We start from the raw sequence: 21,960 nt of genomic DNA, 5'->3' as shown, positions 1-21,960 counted from the left end.
TGCCATCCTATGTTGCCGCCCCTTCCCTCCTCCGCTCCCTCCCCGTGAGCTTAAATATGACCTATAGTGCTGGGAGGGAGGTGGGCGTTTCCTGCACCCTCCGGAAACAGTAGCGCTCCGGGCGATGGACCTGCTTGCCCGTGCCTGGAGCCGCTACTGAAGGTATATATATTTATATATACATACACACACAGTATACACACACACAGTATATAAATATATGTGAAATGTGGCCTGCTCAGTGGAAATTAAGGGGCATGTATGGTATCAAAGCTTGAACTGAGATAAAATAGTGAGATACATTACCGGTATATACAGTATAACCAGCTAGTAAATTTCATTTTGCAGGCTGTGTTTAATAAATGATAGTTTCGAGCTAATTAGTGATATATATTTCTCAATTTAATCTCACATCAAGCTTTCACACAGTACATAAAGTATGCCCCTTAATATGCAAAGATGCATCTACCGTATGAAGGAGACAAACAGGACAATAAACACAGCAATATTGCGACTGAAACTAAGATGGCCGCTGAGCAAAACAAGATTGCAGCGGGGACAGGATGGTCACTCACGGGAGACTATCAGGGACAACGGGCGGCTAGGAATCTTGTTTTGCTCAGCGGCCATCTTAGTTTCAGTCACAAAATTGCTGTGTTTAATATCCCGTTGCCTCAGCATGCCCTGTCCTTCACTCCCCGTAGACGCTTATTTGTGTAACGAGTAACTATCACACACATCGTATACCGCTGATCGTTTCCTAGCCTCCCGCTCCCCCTCATAGTCTCCCGTGAGTGACCGTCCTGTCCCCACCGCCTCTTGTTTTGCTCAGCGGCCATCTTAGTTTCAGTCACAAAATTGCTGTGTTTAATATCCCGCTGCCTTGGTATGCCCCATCCTTCACTCCCCGTAGATGCTTATTTGTGTAATGAGTAACTATCACACACACCGTATACCGCTGATCATTTCCTAGCCTCCCGCTGCCCCTCATAGTCTCCCGTGAGTGACCATCCTGTCCCCACTGCCATCTTGTTTTGCTCAGCGGCCAGCTTAGTTTCAGTCGCAAAATTTCTGTGTTTATTATCTCGCTGCCTCCTTATGCCCCATCCCCGTAGTCGCTTATTTGCGTATCGAGCTTCTATCACACACCGTATACCGCTGATCATTTCCTAGCGTCCCGCTGCACCTCATAGTCTCCTGTGAGTGACCATCCTGTACCCACTGCCTCTTGTTTTGCTCAACGGCCATCTTAGTTTCAGTCGCAATATTGCTGTGTTTAATATCCCGCTGCCTCGTTATGCCCGTCCCTGTAGTCGCTTATTTGCACATATTATACCTACAGTACTGTATCATTGCATTATTGCACCACTTTGCACATTTAACTTTTACACTAATGGTTCTAATGGTACTGTACACACTAAGTTTTGATTTATGTTATAAAAATAGCACATTTGGCGCTGTACTTTACAGTACTGTACTGTATATCAGTTCAGATATTCACACATTTTATTACTGACAAATCACCGTTGTCATTTTATTACTGATGAGCTGACACCTACCGTACAGTATATAATTAGGGAGTGTTTTTTAGACAGCTGTATTATTTATCATATTTATTATCTTGTGCCTCTATATAATCTCACAATATTGGTTAGTGCTTTAACAGTTGGAGTGTAATCTCCTATATTTACCTGTATATACTGTATAACACACGCACAGTGTTAGGAGACAGTGAAAAGAGATACTGTAAGGTACTTTACCAACCAATCAGCTCCCAAATGTAATTATTCAAATTCAATGTTGAAAAATTACAGTTGGGAACTGATTGGTTGGTGCAGTACTGTACGGTACCTTACTGTACCGTATCTCTTTTCACTGTCTCCTAACACTGCTTAGTACTGTGTACAGTACTGTACCATATGTACTGTATTTGATTGTTGAAAAAAACACTGAAAACAACTTTTAAACTAAAACTTAAAGTAAAATACAGTACTGTCTTTATCCGGCATTTGAAGTACAGGTTTTTTTGATGCTCCCGCTTTGTACCCCTTTTGGCACAGACAAACAAATTACTGGGCATACAGTACAGTAGCACTTTTAGCCATTGATTTGCAGATGGACACGAGCATTTATTCTGTGTGAAAGGGTCAACATACCGGTACTGTACAGTACTGTACGTCAAAATGACCAGGTCTCCGACCCAGGTTAAATGTAAGGTCAAAGTGACCCTTTCACACAGTAAAAATCTGATCAGCAAATTACTGCACTAAGTACAGTAAAGTGTTTTACTGTAAATGCTACAGTACTGTAATTTGCTTTTCTGTGTGATAGGGTTATTACTGGAGTTGTATAGAGTACAGTAGCAGCACATTCTTGAAAGTGCAGTATGAGTACTGTAATTGTTTACAGTGTTGTAATCTGAAACATTTACTGTATACAGTACATGTATTTCCACTATTTTACTTAATATTGTATTTAGTGTCTTTATACTTGTGTATTTCAGAGTGCACCAAACTGGCAAAATGGTGAAGAGCAAAGGTTTTTACACCGGAAACTCATCTTGCACACTTCCAATGACCAAAAGGCTGAGTGCACTAGTCCCACAACTGTCTCCAACCAAACCTTCCAATAAGAAAACAGGTAAGCAAAATTTACAGGTACCTCTTCTAGTCAAGGCAAGGAAGAATGCAAAGCCGAAGAACAACACTTTGCAACTGGACATAGGAGAAAATGGACCAGGGAACGTGGAGCAACCCATGAACGTCCAGAACCAGGAGGAAACACCAGTGATTTATGGACCTGAAGAATTGGACACCTTTGATCCTCTGGTTGAAGATGTATCCCACTCACCAACTTGTTGAAAACTGTCCTTCCAAGAAGATAATGCATGCACATGTAGCTGTGCTAGGATGGTTGGAGACCTCGTGGGAAAAGTTGGTCATCTGGATGTGAAAATTGACAACTTGAAAGAAGAGCTGAAGGAAGGGCTGAAGGACCATTGCAGAAGCAATGAAAGAAGCAATCCGGCAAAGTAAAGAAGAATGGAAAGAGACCGCTGCCCTGAGTACCAGGAAGAGACATGACCAGGCAATCCAGTATGAAATGGTCACACCGGATTAATTTGAGCATGAGGATAACGACGACAATTTCAACTTGGAGACTGACCCATCCTTCCACTTGCTAGATATGGACAATACAGTGGCATCAGAGCACTTGGACATGACACCAGTGCCATCATGCAGCATGCCTTAGTGGGAGAGTACACCAGTGGCATCATATCGCCTGCCTGAACGGTCAGTTGAAGAATCAAGGATCAACAATGCAAGCATGCCTGTACTTTCACCAGGAACGCCTGTCATGTTGAGCACCCCAGCACCACTGACTGTATTTGGAACACCCTTACCGGATATACCACTAGCTGTAATCAACATTGACAAGGACAATGAAATTTACAGAGCTGTCAATTGTGAGATGCATCGATATGCGCAAGCAATGTTTCAAGAACACGTGCCCTATGACCTGTATTACAATTGGACCAAGCGGGTGAACTTTGATGGCAGTCGGAAGAAAGTGCCAATCCCCAACAATTTAATAGAAGATATCCTCTCAAGATGCCGGACAAGATTCAGGATTGGAAAAGAAGAACTTACCCGGATAAAGGACACGTTGAATGGGGTGCTGCACATGCCAAGGAAATGTGCAGGGAGGACAGTCACACATACAAGTACAGATCTTCAATCAACAAACACGACTTGAAGAGACTTGTCAGAAGACGGGAAGACCTGGCGCTGCCGCTGGCCAGGACGTGGCAGCGGCAAAATAAAGAAGCTGAGGATAGGAGAGGACTAAAGGGGTGGAAAGCAAAAGAGCTAAAGAAGTTCCCCCCAAAAGCATCTTCCACCATAACAGATAGGCCCTATGTGAGGCCAATGGAACATTAAACCCAACCTACAGTAGACCAACAGGTCTGAAGAGAGGAAGACCCGTGTGAAGAGAGAAGCGGAGGACAGGAGAGGACTACAAGGGTGGAAAGCAAAAGAGCTAAAGAAGTCCCCCCCCTCAAAGCCTCTTCCACCATAACAGGTAGGCCTCCTGTGAGGCCAAATGTACTGTACTGTACATTAATACTGTAGTTTGTTAGGCTGGTGAGTTACAGTAGGGCTGATATTAATGTTACAGTAGATTAGTGTGTCACACTATTAGAGCAGGAAAGGGCCTTGCATGGCATATTCTCTCTCCTACAGGGACCTCTGTGTGGGATTGAGTGGGACAAAGAAAAAGAGTATCTCCGGTGAGTACTGTATGTACTGTACCTGTGTGCCTGTCTTTTACTGTCTGTTCGTCTCTGCCTATCCTCCTTTCTTCAGGGTGTACAGTGGACCTTGCACTCCGATGCAAGGTAGAGTCTGCACCGGTATAGGTGAAACTCTGGATCTGAGGCCAAAAGTGCCAGTGATGATTTTAACTTAAAAGCCTAATCTTTTTGTGTAGTCCTCGGTCCTGTAGGGCGTATGGGTTGGCATTGAGGAAGGACTGTTCTCACGTCATCTCCTTCCTCCTAGGTACTGTACAGTAGTCATGTCTGTGTCCAGCTTGGAACTCCAGGACATGCCAGCGGCAGAAGAAAGAAGCGGGGGACAGTAGAAGACTACGGGGGTGGAAAGCTAAAGAAGTCCCCCCCCCTCTGTACTGCATGTTACTGAAGGTTAAATAAAAATTGTCATTAATTTATAAAATTGGTGTTTGTACTGTATGTAATTCAGTCTTTAAGTGCGCCTGAGACCCAACACGTGCATCTGTCATTAAAACGGTACAAAATGTCAATAAAACACAGATGCAGGGGCGTATCTTCCTATTGGCCAGGATTTCACTCACCATGGGCACGCCGGCTGATGGTGGTTGCCGCCCACAGTCATATACTGTACAGTATCCCTGTTGCCCATCCCAGTGATTTCACTGCTGCCCGGCACTTACAGTAGTATACAGTACAGTAGACATACAGTACTGTACACACTGAGGGCCGTTTTCAATTTAGGGGTCTATTTACTTTTTTTAGGCGTTCTCGTCTTTTCACTTCAAGGGGTCTATTTACTGTACTAAGCAGTGTTAGGAGACAGAGTGAAAAGTGATAAAAAAGTGATAAGGTGTCAGGCAATCAGCTCCCAACTGTCATTTTTCAAACACAGCCTGTGAGATTACAGTTGGGAGCAGATTGGTTGGCACTTTTCAACCATTGGAGCGAAAAGACGTGATCGGCTAAAAAAAGTTTAGCCGATTACGTCATTTCGCCAGGCGTAAAATTATCGCTGTATTCAATTTGAAAGCTTTTCTGCCTACCGTAAGTGGGAAGTCAATGCAATGTACAGTAAGACAGTATGTGAAAAAGTTTTGCCTACTGTATGAATAGCAGGCGGAAAAAAGTGGTGAATTGGGGTGCAACGTTGCGGGAAGCCTTCAACGTGCAGCCTTAAGAAAGTCCCCTAAAGGTATTGTAAACTGCGTAATTTAAAAAAAAACAAAAACAGTCAGAACACCCCAAAAATTCACTTTCATTTTGGGGGCGGAAGAAAAAAAATTTGGGGGAAAAAGTTAAACATGTAGGGGTAAATTTACTAAGATGGGAGTTCTATTTAAGAAGTTACTGTACTGTATGTTGCCCATAGCAACCAATCAGATTCTACTTCTCATTTATCTACAGTAGCACCTTCTAGAAGATAATACCTGGAATCTGATTGGTTGCTATGGGCAACATCACTTCTTAATAGAACTCCCATCTTAATAAATTTACCCCCTAATATATAAAATGTACTGAGTTTAGTAAGGGTTGGATAACAATACTGAACAAAAGTAGCGAAGAATTTTTTTTAAAAAAGCGCTACATGGGTATACCGTAGATCTCGGCATACGCCTGAGATACGATGACGTACAGTATTGTAGGACACACTCAAGCCAGGTGCAACCTTGGTATTGCAAGCGGCTGTAGTGTAATGGTAAATAATCAAACCAATACATTATGTCACTTGTACAACCCTTTTGCGGGTTTGAAACTTGACAGGTTACACTTTTTTATTTTTTATTATTATTACACAGTCAAGGTTACACTTTTCTGTCATAAAGTACTGTGGCATAGAAATACCAGAATTTCTGGATTATTTTAAAACAAAATAAAATTACCGTATACAGTATATATTTTAAAGGTCTCAAACCAGCGGGAGAAAAAAATTGCAATTGGAAAAAAGATGCATTAGGGCTAGGCATTAGCCCCCTAGACTACTGCATCTACTGTACTAGAGTCATGGAATCACTACAATGTCTACCATAAGTCCGGGACAGGGTTGACAGTATTGTACTTACTATAATACAGACAACTGGGCATGCGCAGTGCTATGAGACTCAATACGCCACAGTGTAGCGCGCAACTAGCAATGCGGTATATGGGGTACCGTATGGAGCAACAAACTACAGTACTGTAGCTGGGCACATCTACAGTACATACAGTATAATATATTGAGTTTTGTAAGGGTTGGATAACAATACTGAACTACAGTACTATAGTGAACATTTAAAAAAAAAAAATTCTCAAGGTCTTGAACAGAAGGAGATAAATGTAAGCAAGATGGATCACCTAACCCCTTGCTCACAAGTCTCTCCTAGTAAGAATTGCATCTGTCCTCTACAGTACTTTATGTGACATCTACAGTACTGTACGATGAAGTACTCAGGCGTCTGTAGCGTAGAGGTAAGAAATCGAACTTCTATATTGCAGACGTCTGTACAACCCGGTTCCGGGTTCGAAACCTGGAAGGGTAAACTTTTTTTTTATTTTTTTTATTATTATTAGACAGTCAAGGTTACACTTTTTATTTTTTAATATTATTATTACACAGTCAGTGTGTAATACGGAGATCCCACTTTCACTGTGTGTGAATCATGACCCGCTACTGTATGACCTTCCATACTGTACGCCATGGCATAGCGCCACAAGGGTATGGCTATGGCGCAGCACTACTGGCAATGCATTGCAACCCCGCCACTGGGCACACGCCAGAGATCCTATTTGTACCGTAACCCCTCAGAACTGGCTATAAGTCACCACAGCGCCAACTGTGCAGACATTGATGCAATTTTGTGGTTTAAAAGCAGTCAGTTTGTAATGCAGAGACCTCTCTCTCAAACAGAGCCAACTATCAGTTACTGAATTCATTAAATCACTAAAGTTTCCAAGTCTGGGACAGCATCGACAGTGATGCAAGTTTGCGCTCTAGAGCACAGTCTGTTTGTAATACAGAGACTTCCCTCCCAAACAAAGCCCACTACTGTAGCACTTTCTGAAGTCATGAATGACTATTGTGTATACTGTAAGTCTCAGTGCAGAATGGCACAAGTGTGAAAATTCAACAGCACTATAGGAATACAGACAACTGGGCATGCGCCATGGCATAGCTCTACTTGGTTTATGACTTGGCTCCACTGGGCATGCGGCACACATTCCATTGTCATTGTAACCCCTCCACTGGGCATGCACTGACATTGACGCAATTTTGCAGTTTAAACGCAGAGTCAGTTTGTAATACAGAGCCCACTCTCTTTAACAGAGCCCACTACCAGTTGATGGTCAGAAAAAATCACTATAATTTCCAAGTCTGGGTCAGTGCCGGCATTGACGCAAGTTTGCGTTCTAAGGTACAGTATGTACAGTAATAAAAATCCAAATTTTTCCTTACTGGACCTCTAGTGTCTGTCTGCTCCTTGGCGGTGGCCATTTTTGGATGCCCATTTTCAGCAGATTCCATGCGGATGGCTAGTCCGCATGGAATCTGCTGAAAATGGCCATCCAACAATGGCCACTGGCAAGGAGGAGACAGATACTAGAGGTCCAGTAAGGACCTCTAGTGTCTGTTAGGCCAGCGCAAGTTCCGGGAGAAGATAATGAAAGCTGCATCTTCTCCCGTGAAACCCCCTGGCAATGAGCATAAACCCCCTGGCAATGAGCCAGAAACCCCCTGGCAATGAGCATGAAACCACCTGGCAATGAGCATGAAAGACCCTGGCAACAAGCTTGTAACCCCCTGGCAACGAGCATAAACCCCATGGCAACTAGCATAAACCCCATGGCAATGAGCATGTAACCCCTGGCCATGAGCATGAGACCCTCTGGCAACAAGCATGTAACCCCCTGGCAATGAGCATGTAACCCCCTGGCAATGAGCATAAACCCCATGGCAATGAGCATACACCCCATGGCAACGAGCATAAACCACACGGCAACGAGCATGTAACCCCTTGCAATGAGCATAAACCCCCTGGCAATGAGCATGAAACCCCCTGGCAACAAGCATGAAACCCCCTGGCAAGGAGCATGAAACCCCCTGCCAATGAGCATGGAACCCCTGGTAATGAGCAGGTCATTTTAAAGTAATTAGAAGCCTTACCATGGGCATAAAATGATGTTGGGCAAATATGTAAGTGGCACTTTGGTAATAGACATTACAGTGTGTGGCATAATGTGTAATGGGCATTATGGTGTATGGAATAATGTAAGTCACTATACCAGGGATGTTTGACTAGTGCACTGCCTTATGGAGGAGCAAGGACAAAATCCAGGTATGGGAAGGGAGCAAAATGGCTGCCTTGCACCAGGTGACAGATATCCTAGTTTTGGCCCTGTTTACAGATACATCCTAAGACTGTTAACAACTCAAGTGGCATGTAAGTTTTTACACATTTGAATTTATCAAGAACAGGCTGAGTAGTACTCCTAGTGCTGAGCATTTGGAAGCATTTCTTCTGATTGTTTGTAGAAAGACATTCTACAACAAATGGATACAATACAATCATTAATAAACTATCATTGCAACATCCACTGTTATACAAGAAGTTATATCTGCAATAGTATTAATAGACAAAGCCTTCACCTTACCCCTATACCACCCTATTCTTCCATTTCTTCCCGCAGTCAGCATCATTAACAAACTTTGTTAACCTGCTGTTTTACAAAATTACAGCCACTTGGTAAGGGTGCTCAAAATCCCCCTCATAAGGGTGTAAAGGAGCTGACCGGTTCCCACACGAAAACAATCCTGATTTCCCCCCAAAGGATCAATTTTCTTCCAGTGTGGTATAGGTATGGTCATAAGTGGATTCGGGGGGTGGGGGGGGGGCATCCAGGCATGAGCCCCCCTGTCATATCCAGGATTCTTTTATTAATCTCAATTGCTGCACCTGCTGTGGCTCTTTAAGCGAGCACAGTGCTGGGAGGAACAAGAATCGAGATTGATCTGCTGCAGACAGGAATTAATTTTCCTGCTACAGCAACATGCCAGCAGTGAGTGGCCATCCGATGCTCCACCCTCTGTCCTTGGCTCCGCCCCCGACCACGGGTCCACTAGTGACTTAATGAATGGAGCTCTGTAACTTTGTGACTGTCCCAATATTGGTTTACTTCCTGGGACCAGTCACTCATAGCAGGGCCAGTATGCCACTGCTACCTTGAGCTCCTGCTGCTCCTCTATTCCATCCTGCCCCACCCGCGGGATTACTGTATGTGCAGTTATGGTCACTGCTGTGTAACTACTGATGAATGGACGTGGGCAATGCGGGAGCTTTTCAACTGCCCCATAATGTGTGCGCCACACATTGACACAGCTGCAAGTTGCGCCAGCTTCAGCCTTCAACAATTCTGACTCCAGAACCTATGAAATCAGGTGCAAGAAGTAAACTTAACACAGCTTCATATCATGTCATTTTTTGCTTGTGTTTTGGACTTTTCTTTTCCCCTTTCCTCCCACCTCTGCATGTTCTTTCCTCCAATGTTCCTCCTGTCTCCACCTGTGTTCCGAATCTACCCCTTCACCCTGTTCCTCCCATCTGATAATTTTCCTCCCTTTTCCCATGTTGTTCCTCCGTATTCCTCCTGTCTCATCCCGTTTTCCCCCATCTTCCCATTTTGTTCTTCCATCTTCCTTCTATCTCACCCTGTTTTCCCCCTATCCTCCCAAGTTGTTCCTCCGTCTTCCTCCTGTCTCACCCTGTTTTCCTCCCATTTTCCCATTCTTCCTCGTCTTCCTCCCATATACCTCTATTCTTCCCGTCTCCCCCTTTTGTTCCTCCCCCATGTTCCTCCCGTTTCTTCATGTTTGTTTTTTTTTGCTTGTGTTTTTTACTTCTTTTTCCCCTTTCCTCCCACCTCCGCATGTTCTTTCCCACCATGTTCCTCCTGTCTCCACCTGTGTTCCTACTCTAAACCCCCTTGTTCCTCCCATCTGCTCAATTTCCTTCCATCTTCCCATGTTGTTCCGCCATCTTCCTCCTGTCTCATCCCATTCTCCCCATCTTTGAATGTTTTTCCTCTTCTTCCTCCCATATATCTCTGTTCTTCCCATCTTCCCATGTTCTCTCCCCCCATGTTCTTCCCATTTCTCCATGTTCTTCCCATCCCCTCCTGTTATTTCCTGTTCCTTCCATCTGTTCCATCTCGGTCACCTCAGCAGAGATTCCTTGTAGGTTCTGATGTGCAATTGCAGCTGTCTTTTTTTTTTATGTGACAGTCACCAGCTGGTGTTGTGGAAGAGCCAGATGTATGAAGCTCTGGAAAGTAATAAAGTGGAGAGTGGCTGGTAGTTTATCACTCACCACTTTATCACTTTCCAGAGCTTAATGCATCTGCCCACTAGTGACATTTAGTGTGGAGTGTGGGTGAGTGGAAGTAGGGTGGTGGGTGACAGAGGAATACGTTCCAATAGGCACACTGTCACATCAGTGTGAGTTGTCACCACCAAGGGTGGGGGGTTTAGTGTGCCTGCACTAGGCTGACACTAGTCACGTTATATAATATTTTATGCTTCACATTAGGATGATAATCTTTGTCTGATTTCTGCTTTATTTTCAGTATTGTAATCCAAGGTAGTCTGTATTATTATGTTGTATTTATTGTACTTTCTCACTATTAGTAGATTTTCCCTATTAAATTTTCCCTAGACAGACGGAACCAAAAACAGAGGATCTGATTCAGAGGTGACCACTATGTTGATGCCGCACTCAAATGGGCCGATATTTTCAGTTTGCGTATGCATCACAGTTGTATTGCACATACATCCCGATGATTACCACCAGGAGACACAGAACAAATTTGCACACAGAGAGAGGCCATTTCAGTGGCGTTCCTGGGAGGTAATAGAATGGCTAGCCAGATGCAGGTGTGTCACGGCTAGAGACTGCATCTTTTGCCACAGTTGCACAAGCATCAGCAGCCTATGCGACCATAGGGCTGGTGCATTGTCTGATGGTGTATCTTTGGCCCTCATTCAGAGCCGTTCGCTATTTGCGGTCATTCGTTCAAAAACAAGGGGTGGCTATTCAAATGATCCGTTCGCACATTGCAGTCTGTTCACACCTCTAAGTCTGAACGAGCGAGCAAAACATACGCTCGTTTATTTGATAAAAACACCCCCTGGCCGCTCGCACAATACGTCATGTCAGCTATTTATTAGATTAATCGAGTACATCGTACAGCGTATGAACTGCTCGCTATTCTTGTGGTTGGTTTTTTCAACCGCTATTTTGCGAGCAGTTCTGAGTTAAAAAAAAACAAGTGACGTGGTCAGTGACGCTGCTGTATTAATTATGCACTCCCTTAAAACGCCCGTTTTGACCTTTAAGCACGCCTGCGTTCGAATTCCACTCCCCTGTTTTCATGCACCTTCCCCTGTTACCACCCACATACGCCTCATTCTGTCACTCAAAATAGCAGGCACTCGCTATATAGCGTACAAACGATTTTCGACTGCACTGACTGGTTCGCGCTTGCGTACTAAAAACCATACGCAATGCGCAGATGTGCGAACATCGCTCGGAACGAAGGTACTGCCGCTAGCGAGTGGCTCTGAATGAGGGCCTTTGTGTGCAGATTAGCACCGCGTCCGGTGGGCCACGGCATTAGCATAAAAATGTAGGTGCACTGAGGCAAAAAACATAGGGGTTTATTTACTAAGCAGTGTTAGGAGACAAAGTGAAAGGAGATAAAGTACCAGCCAATCAGCTCCCAACTGTCATTTTTCAAACAGCGTGTGAGATGGCAGTTAGGAGCCAATTGGCTGGTACCTTATCTCATTTCACTTTGTCTCCTAACACAGCTTAGTAAATAGACCCCTTAGTGACAGCTGCAATAGTGTGCACATTTGAATCAAGCCCAGAGAATTTATACAGCTCGTCTATATTACTGTATGTATACCAATTATCTCTGTTTATTAAATTACATCTCATTTAGGGCTCTATTTATTAACTTTATTTTGACTAAAATAAACTGAAAAAGGGTGTTTTCACACCCTTTTCACAGTATTTTAGTATCACCTCTAGTTATTACAGGGCAATTGGAGTAGAATTTGTAAAATTCTACTCCAGCCCCTAATTATCACTTATTTTTGGTAAGCAGATCGCATTTCCCATACTTGTAATTGGAAATGTGATCCAACCAAAGTTGCTAAAAATAAATTGTAAAAATATATCGGGGAAAGCCCTGTAATAATAACGCCACCTGGAGGTGTCGTTATCCAGGGTCTCCCCCAGTTACCGGACTCCTGCCCTGCTCTAATGGGGAGAGCAGAGCCGGGAGTCGGTCCCAGTGATCAGCTGTGTGGCCTAAACAGCCCACACGCTGATACACTGTAAAAAAAGTAAGAAAAAAAAAAGTAAAAACAAATCAAACTTACCTGACTCCAGGGGGCTCCGGTGATGACTACCCTCTGGTAAGATGGTCTCCCATAGAGTACTGCTGCATGGTCATCAGGTGATTGGGTCCCAGTGCAGTATGGGAAATCACCTGACTGGAGGCATGGAGAACATCACCGGAGGCCCAGATTATGCAGGTAAGTGTAATTAAGGGAGGGGGGGTCGCGGGGGTCTGCAATCATGGAGGGCTTAGTGCCAGGGGCGGGGCTTAGCACCAGGGGGTAGCAGCGGAGGCCGGTCGGCGCATGCACAGGCACTTAGTCACGGTATTTTTAGCGAAAATACCGTGATATGGCTCTGAAGGGGATTCGCAGGGACAGAGTTTTATCGCAAGCTCTGTACCTGCAAGGGATTTGTAGGAAATCCCTGTGATATTGCCTAATATCACACTACAATCTGCATTCAATATGCGGATTGTAGTAAATAGAGCACTTTAACACATAGGGGCTGATCCAATTCAGCTAAAGGAGGAGAGACGAGGATGAGAGTAGAGATTATGGGGTGTTTCTTTTGTTTTGTTTTTGAAATATACTGTAGCTTATCATTGCACAACGCAATGTGGCTATCGCCATATTTATATGAATTGGTATACAGAAGCACTTACGCTAATGGTCTGTCTTGGCGAAAATTTGCCTGATATCCGAAAAACATCACTTGTATAGGTCATGTTCAGTTTATGTATATTTTATTTTCTCATTATATGATTGTTCTCCTTTTTTTTCTTGCTTTATGGCAGTGTTTCTCGGCCTCCTGCGTGAAGTACCCCCACCAGGTAATATTTTGAGGATATCTGTCTGTGGAAGCAGGTGGGATAATTACTGACCCAGCAATGTAGATTAACTCACCTGCGCATGATTAAAAGACATCCACAAACATGACCTGTTGGTGGTACTTGAGTTTTGGAATTGAGAACTCATTGTTTATGGTGAAATCCAGCTATCTCCCCTCTTATATATCGGTCATTGGGATGTACGCTGTGTTGCATAAGAGTGACTAGGATGGGTTGTTATGTATAACGTAATCTAAAATGCTCTCTGTATGGTATGATATTGCGGTTACTAAAATGTTTTCGGCATTGTATGGGGTCACTATATTGCAAGACCTCCTGCAGACTCCTGGATGACCACATAGTCTACTGCTTCCCCGGGAAGTAATAAAAAACTTCCAGAATCCCCGCTGCCCCATCACAAATCCAGATAGCACCTGCGCTAGTGCAGATGTGATGGGGGTGGGTGGCGGACATCACCGGTATTTTCATGATTTCCAACTGCCCTTAGTGAATGTGATGGGGTTGGTACATGGCCACGGACCATCTGATGTACTAGTTGAAGTTGACCACTGCTTCTCACCAGGAACATACTGACGTGGCCCCACCCCCACAATTCAGACGTAGGTAGCATCGCTGTGCATGAAGAAAGGGAGCAACAGCACTGACAGAGAGACCCGGGTCAGAACTGTGAAGCACATATTGGGGGTTTCAGACAGACCTTCACTTCAAGGGAGAGGGCTTAGTACTATATATGCCACTGACGGCTCTGCACCTCCTCAAACTATGGGATGGGAAACTGGAGCGACATCCTGTGACCTCTGGGGTTGTCTCTGAGCCTGTAACTATAAATTACTGTACTTTGCAGACTGTTGTGGGCTGCCTTGTTAACTGGAGGCTGCTTTTTCTGGTGCCACATCAAGCAGTATGGTCCAGCATTAAGTACTGTTCCAAATTTACCTTTATTAATACAATAATAATAGAATTGATTTTATGCATCGGTGTACTCATTACTAACTAAAGGCCCCCATACATCAGAGATTGATTGCAGCAATCGTGCAATTTGCAATTGATTGTGTATAAAAATGTTTACCTTTTTCAATCTATTGTAGATTGCAGAATTGCCACAATCAATTGAAAAAGGGAAAGATTTTTATACACAATCGATTGCAAATTTGACGATTGCTGCAATCAATCTCTGATGTATGGGGGCCTTAACACATTAGCAAAGATCCACAGGTGGAGCTAATTATATCACTTGTGATTCTGTGAGGAGTGTTTGAAAAATAACGGTGAGGAGATGATTGAATGGTGCTTTATCTCTCACAATTTATCTCTCTCTGAGCTTTATTAAATCTCCCCCTACTATAGTTTTCCCCTGCCATTGCAGAAAAAACCCGAGTGCCAAAAAATACACCCATAGGTGGAGCTAGATACGTCCCTTTGGGCAGAACATCACATGCCCCCTCAACGGTGCTTGCTCCTACCAACTACAATCTCCCTGAAACTAGTTTTCAAAAGTAGGCAAGTACTGCATTGTATATTAAGTAATTGCCTAGCAAAGTACTGTATATACTACAATTTGCTGTGCTCTTAAAGATTAACTATTACAGGAGTGACATTCTTCATTTAATAAACTATTACTTCTTCTTCTACAATGGAAATGCTATGTCTCAGCACATGTGGCTCTGTGATGTGTGTTCTATTATTGAAATTCAACATAAAATGCAATGTTTGCCCTTTACTTCCCTTGTCTGTTTGGTCAGAGGCCCTGATTCAGAGCCGGACGCTCTGACAGAGCGCTCACTTGCAACGAGACCCTTGGGGTAGGGTCTCGTCTCCCGTAAGCTCCAGGTAGCTTCCTGCTCTAACAGAGCAGGAAGCTACCTACTGACATCACTGCTGATGTCAGTAAGGCCACCTACAAATGCCAGGCGTTCCTTCGGCCACCCCCCAACCCTGCCTACAAAACGGGGTGAGCTGTCGATCAACATTGACAGCCGCCCCTTTTGTAGCGAGCCCCGGAGCGAGTTAACTTGTCACTCACTCCGGGGCTTGCGCACACGCACTGAGGCTGCTGCGCGTGCGTAGGGCCTCACCATTGCCCCGCTTGCAAGTGCATAGCACTTGTGAGTGGGTCTGAATGAGGTCCTTTGTCCATTGAATAGTGCTACAAATTAATAAAAGTTAAGTGGCCCAACATTTGAGCCTCAGTTGGTGGCAGAGTGCAGAAAATGCATCTAAACTTAATTTCACACTATCAAAACCCAGAAAGACCCATGGCCATCGACTGTACTTTAAATTTAAATAGCAGCATTTCTACTGTACTTACTAACATCGATCACTAAGCTGCTCAAAATATAAGTGGAATGTTCATCTGCTATAACATTTGGCACAAGAACTTTAGGTGGACACTATGTATTTGCAGCAGACATGTGGGGACACATCCCCACTCCATCTCACCAACCAGGCCAAACCCCACAACCACCCTCCATCAATCACAGTTCCCCCCGTCATTTTTTTCTGGATCTGCCCCTGGATATGGCAGGCATTAGGCCTGCCATAACTTTACTGCATTTAGCAGGGGCTGTCTGGCAACTTTTAGCCTGGGGGGCAAATGCATGCAGGTGGCCCTGGCATAGGAGTAGCATGTAGCCAGGGTGCCAAGAGCACGTGCATGCTATGGCGCAACCCCCTCTCAAGTGTTCCAGGGAGCAGGCAGGTTCATATAGGATTTATGTAAAGTAAAAATAATGATCAGGGGCAGCCCTCTGTAGTGGTGCCCATATGCATTCCCCCCCCTGTGCCCCAGGAGAGGACCCCTTATGCAGGCCTCCAGTAGTACCCCAGTAGAGATCCCCCTATGCAGTGCCCCTTATACAGTGCCCCAGGAGTGGTCCCTGTGCAGTGCCCCTTGTGCCCCCAGTAGTAAGCCCCTTATATAGTGCCCCCAGTAGTGGTCCCCCCTGTGCAGTGCCCCTTGTGCCCCCAGTAGTAAGCCCCTTATACAGTGCCCCCAGTAGTGGTACACCCTATGCAGTGCCCCTTATATAGTGCCCCCAGTAGCAGTCTACCCCCCATGCAGTGCCCCCAATAGTGGCCCCAGTTGTAGTCTCCCCCCTATGAAGTACCCCCCATGTTGCCCCTTATATAGAGCCCCCAGCAGTGGTCTCCCGATGCAGTGAGCCCAGTGGTAGTCCCCTCCCCCCTATGCAGTGCCCCTAGTAGTAGTCTCCTCCCCTTGTAGTGCCCCTAGTAGTAGTCCCCCCTTGTAGTGCCCCCGGAAGCAGTAGTCCCCCCTTGTAGTGCCCCCAGTAGTAGCCCCCCCTTGTAGTGCCCCCAGTAGTAATCTCCCCCTTGTAGTGCCCCCAGTAGTAGTCCTCCACCTTGTAGTTCCCCCAGTAGTGGTCTCCCCTCTTGTTGGGCCCCCAGTAGTGGTTTCCCCCCTTTTGTTGGTGTAACTCTGTCTATTATTATTTTTTAAGTATTAATCCCACCTACTTTGTTGTTGGCTCTGCCTACAGTTGATTTGGTACCACCCACATGAGGCCACTTCTAGAAATTTATCCAGGGCCACATTTATTTCCCAATCTGCCCCTGTTTCTAATTCACTATTTTTACCTCTTTAAATTTTTGGAACACGTTCAATGTTTTTAAAACTGGATAAGGACATATTGTTTTACTCAAATGTCATGGGAGTATGTTGATTTAATTTTTTTTGTTACTTCTGAAATAAGACTCTTCTGGGTTTTTGTATACAATGTAAATAGGATTACAACTACATTTAATTGCACTGTTTTTTTCGCATGCTTTTATTTTGGGATGAAAACATTCCTTCAAAGGGGTCAATCCACAGCCACGTGGCTCAAAGCCAATCAGTGGCCTCTCACTCTAAAACTGCCTCTGATTGGCTGGCAACCCGGCAAATTACGTTAACCACGAGTTCTCCCTCATTTGCCGGGGAAGAGATGTATATGTAATGTGGATTTTCTGTATGGCTGGGGCTCTGCTGGAGAAGAGGACTGACCTGTGCCAGGAGATAGGTGAGTATTTATTTTAATTTTAGGGATTTCTATAGAAGAAGGGGATTAATCACCGGGGAGAAGGTGAGTGTTTTGTGTGTAATAAACTTATACTATATACAGTGTGTGTGTACTGTTATTTCTTTACAAATATTTTTACAGTGGGGAAACTGGTGCCGGCCGCCTGCTGGCACTTGTAGTTCCACAAGTGCCAAAGGACAGGCACACTGGAACCTGTGTATCTTACGGTAAAAAACAATAGTAGCCATTTAATATTATAACTATTATCCCTGCACCCACCGGCCAGGGATGCAGGGAAAAGACCCAGCTTCAGCCCAGGCCTGGAGGGCTCAGGAGAGGGGGACTTAGGGCTGATGCTACAACTAGGCAGCTTTAGGCAGCTTCCTAGGGTGCCAGCACCTGGATGGTGCCACTGAGGCTGCCTAACAAAACTATAAAGGATGTCTCTCAAAGAGACTTTTTTTTCTCTATGGCGCTAGTGGCAGCCACGGGTTTCACTAGCCATATCCACAGCTATCAATAAACAAGCCCCCTGTGGCCCATCCTCACTGCCAGGTCCCTGCCCGATATATGAGAGACAGGCCTGGATGCAACTGCTGGGAGGGACTGTGTGTCTAAGAGACGGGACTCCACCAGTGTCAGTGATTACAGAGTTGCCATGATTGTAGGACAGGCTGTCCTCTATGGGCTTTTCCAGCCATGTGAGTAAGTGTGAGTCCCACACCCAAATCTAGCAATAATGTCTACACTAGTTTCTGGCATCTCAGGCATCATCCCAGCACAGAGATCTGATGCTGCTGCAAACATCTACTGTGTGTTGTATATACAGTAGGTCTGAGAATACTCTGCATAAAATGTAATATGAAATATGAGATTACTGTGTGTGCGATGTGTTATGGGGAGGGAGATTTATGAGATTATTGCGTGTTATATAGGGAGGTATACGATTACTGTGTGTTATATGTTATACAGGGGGTATGAGATTACTGTGTGTGATGTGACATATGGGGGTTTATGAGATAGCTGTATGTTATGTGTTGTATGAGGTGTACCAGATTACTGTGTGTGATGTGTTAAATAAATAATATGAGATTGTGTGTGAGGTGTTATATGAAGGGGTTAATATTACTGTGTGTGAGGTGTTATATGAAGGGGTTATTACAATGTGTGTGGTGTTATATAGGAGATGTGAGATTACTCTGTGTGAGGTGTTATAAAGACGATGTGAGATTACTGTGTGTGAGGTGTTATATAGAGGATTTCAGATAACTGTATGTGAGATGTTATACAGGGGATGCAGTCAGGAAGCCGACAGTCGAAATTCCAACTGCCAGATTCCCGACTGTATAATCCCGGCAGGGGTCTAATGACAGGCATCGAGATCTCGATGCCTGTCATTTTATCTACGCTGGGAGCCCGGCATACCGATCGAAGGTAAGCGGGGTGCCGGGTGTGGACAGCTGCGGGGGGGGATGGTTAGGTTAGGGACTCCCAGGAGGGACTTAGGGACAGACCCTCCCCCAGGAGGGTTAGGGATAGGCTGGTGAAGGGGGGCTAGGGTTTCGCACCCCCAGGGGGAGGTTATGGTTAGGCAACCCCCAGGAGGGTTAGGTTTAGGCAGCGGGGATGGGGGGGTTAGGTTTAGGCACTTAGAGGGGGCTTAGGGTTAGGCACTAGGGAGGAAGGTTAGGGTTAGGCACCCCTAAAGGAGGGTTAGGGTTTGGGGAGGGTTAGGTTAGTTAGTACTTACCTTTAGAGAAGTAGGGATCTTCACAGGTGCCAGGCTTGCCGCATCAGGATTTGAATGCTGGGCATACTTCCGGCGGTATTTCATTCCAATCCTGTTATATACAGCATGTGAGATTACTGTGTGTGAGGTGGTGTTATATGGGGGGGAGATATTACTGTGTGTGAGATGTTATATAAAGTAGGTGTCACGACCAGAGTTTCTTGGCATAGGGGACGACGGGTATTACCTGTGAGGGTGCTGTGTTGTGGTCCATCCGGCAGAAGGGCTGGTGTCTGGCAGCGGGCGTTGGCTATGCAAAGTGTTCCGTGGCCACTGTGTTATTCTGGCTGGGGTAAGCCTGGTGGTGTTGCCATTCTGCTCTAGTATGGCCATCGCCATCTTGCATCTGGTCATGTGACTTAGCTGCTCCATTCCTGGTGTGTCACATCTCCCTGACCTATCATGATTTTGCACTGGGTACTTAAGGGAGTTCAGAGCTTCCCATAGTTGCCAGTGATACATGTTTCACAGTGTATGCTGTGAGAGAGTTCCTGTGCTCCTGTAAACCTGCCTGATTGAGTTGTCCCCTATGCTCCTGCTGGATCCCAGCTTCCAAGTAGCCTGCACTGCTCTGCCTATATCCAATCTCCTGCTGGAACTATCCTACACATTCTACTTACCCTTTCCCTGCCAAAGGACCTGTGTGTACAGTTAGCCCTGAACCTACACTTCCTCCATTTACCTAGCTCCCTGTTTCTACACTGAGCCATCTCAGTACAACTCTCCACTTAATTCATCATCTGATGCTATTCTAATTACTCCATTACTTCTCTGGATTTCACCTCACCATGTTCAATCAGTATTGTTATCCTGTCTGCAGCCTTGCAGTGACCATTTGGATTACAAAGACTTTTATTAGTTCTGCCACTACCTGAACATTACCTATACATACTTCACTACAGTTTCTAATCATCATCCTCCTTTTAATATTCTGGACTTTATTTTATCCGTGTACATGTCTGCAAGTTCAACCATTAAAATACACACTTTTCAATTTAAATCTGTTCAGGTGTATGCTCCTATTTCCACCCCAGGTCCACAACAAACTAAAGGCCTGATTCAGACCCGGTCGCTCTGAATCAGGGCCGGGTTTTTTTTTTTAGAAAGGCCTCCTGGCCACTGGCATAGCTGTGGGTGACCACCCACAGCTATAGCGAGCGGCCATGATGATGGTCGCGATGGTCAAGACCATCGCGACCATCAGGCTTGCAACGAGACCCTTGTGGTAGGGTCTCGAGGCTGCAAGCCCCAGAGTGATTTCGGCTCTAACCGAGCCGGAATCTCTCCACTGACATCACTTGTGATGTCAGTGAGGCCGGCCCCAAACGGTAGGCGTTCTCATGGGAACGCCTCCATTTGGGCAGCCACCCCCCCAGCCCACCCACAAAAGGGGGTGAGCTGTCACTCAACATCGACAGCATGCCCCCTTTGGTGTAAGACCCAGAGCGACGGCTTGTCCGTCGCTATCCGGGTCTCACGCATTCGCACGACGGAGCCGGCTGCGTCGTGCGCATGCGCTCTGGGCCACCATCGACCCGGTTGCGGGCGCACAGCCCTTGTGATCGGGTCTAAATCAGGCCCTCAGATCCTAACAGTTTGCATGGCCCAATGGAATCGGCAATGGGACAAGAGTCCAGAATGGATATAATTCAGAGCATAGCAACCCATTTGGAATACCTGGAAACTATGCAACACCAAATGGCTCAGTTCTTCCAAGAAATGGTTAAATGCCAAGATATCATGCAAACCACTTTCACTACTACAAATGTTACAGTGGTTACACCTGCTCCTCCATCTGATATAACAGGTTACAGAGCATCTCCTCGGTTGCATCTACCTATGCCAAATAAATTTGACGGCAGTCCCAAGCCATGTCGAGGATTTCTTAATCAATGTGATGTGCATTTTACCTTGCAGCCAGATAACTTTCTTCCGCTAAAACTAAAGTGGCCTGTATCGTGTCCTTATTGACCGGCTCAGCTTTGGATTGGGTTTCTCCACTTTGGGAGCATTCAGACCCTCTTCTGGACAATTATACTGAATTTCTAACAACAGTCAGAAGGATTTTTGATGAGCCAGGAAGAACAGTTTCGGCCTCATCCAGTATTATGACTCTAAAAGAGGGAAGCCATCCTGTCTGCCAGTATGTTGTACAGTTTCAGACTCTGGCATCAGAGCTCAAATTGAATGAAGAAGCCCTTACGTCAGCTTTTTCGCACAGTCTATCTGATCGATTAAAGGATGATTTGGTCACCCACGAGCTTCCAACTAATTTAAATGATATGATTTCTCTCTGCAATAAAATTGACCTACGCTTTAGAGAACCAAAGGCTGAGAAGCATAGAACTGACCGTTACAAGCCACCTCCACTACCCACTCCTACCCGATTAACTCCTCCTACAGATGAAGAGCCCATGCAGGTAAATAATACTCATCTCTCTAAAGAGGAACGACAGAGAAAAATATTTAAAAAACTATGCCTATATTGTGGAGATTTGAGTCACCTGGTGGCCTCCTGTTCCCATAAGCTGGGAAACACCCATTCCATGGTCTTGGGGACATCAAGTTAGGAGTAATTAGTCCATCCCCAAACTCTAAAGATTCTGTGTTGATCTTAGCCATAGATCTTAAGCCTA

The sequence above is a fragment of the Taudactylus pleione genome, unplaced genomic scaffold (genome assembly GCF_031769625.1).
Source record: "Taudactylus pleione unplaced genomic scaffold, aTauple2 ptg001411l, whole genome shotgun sequence".
NCBI classification, from domain to species: Eukaryota; Metazoa; Chordata; class Amphibia; order Anura; family Myobatrachidae; genus Taudactylus; species Taudactylus pleione.
This window is presented reverse-complemented; position numbering follows the sequence as displayed.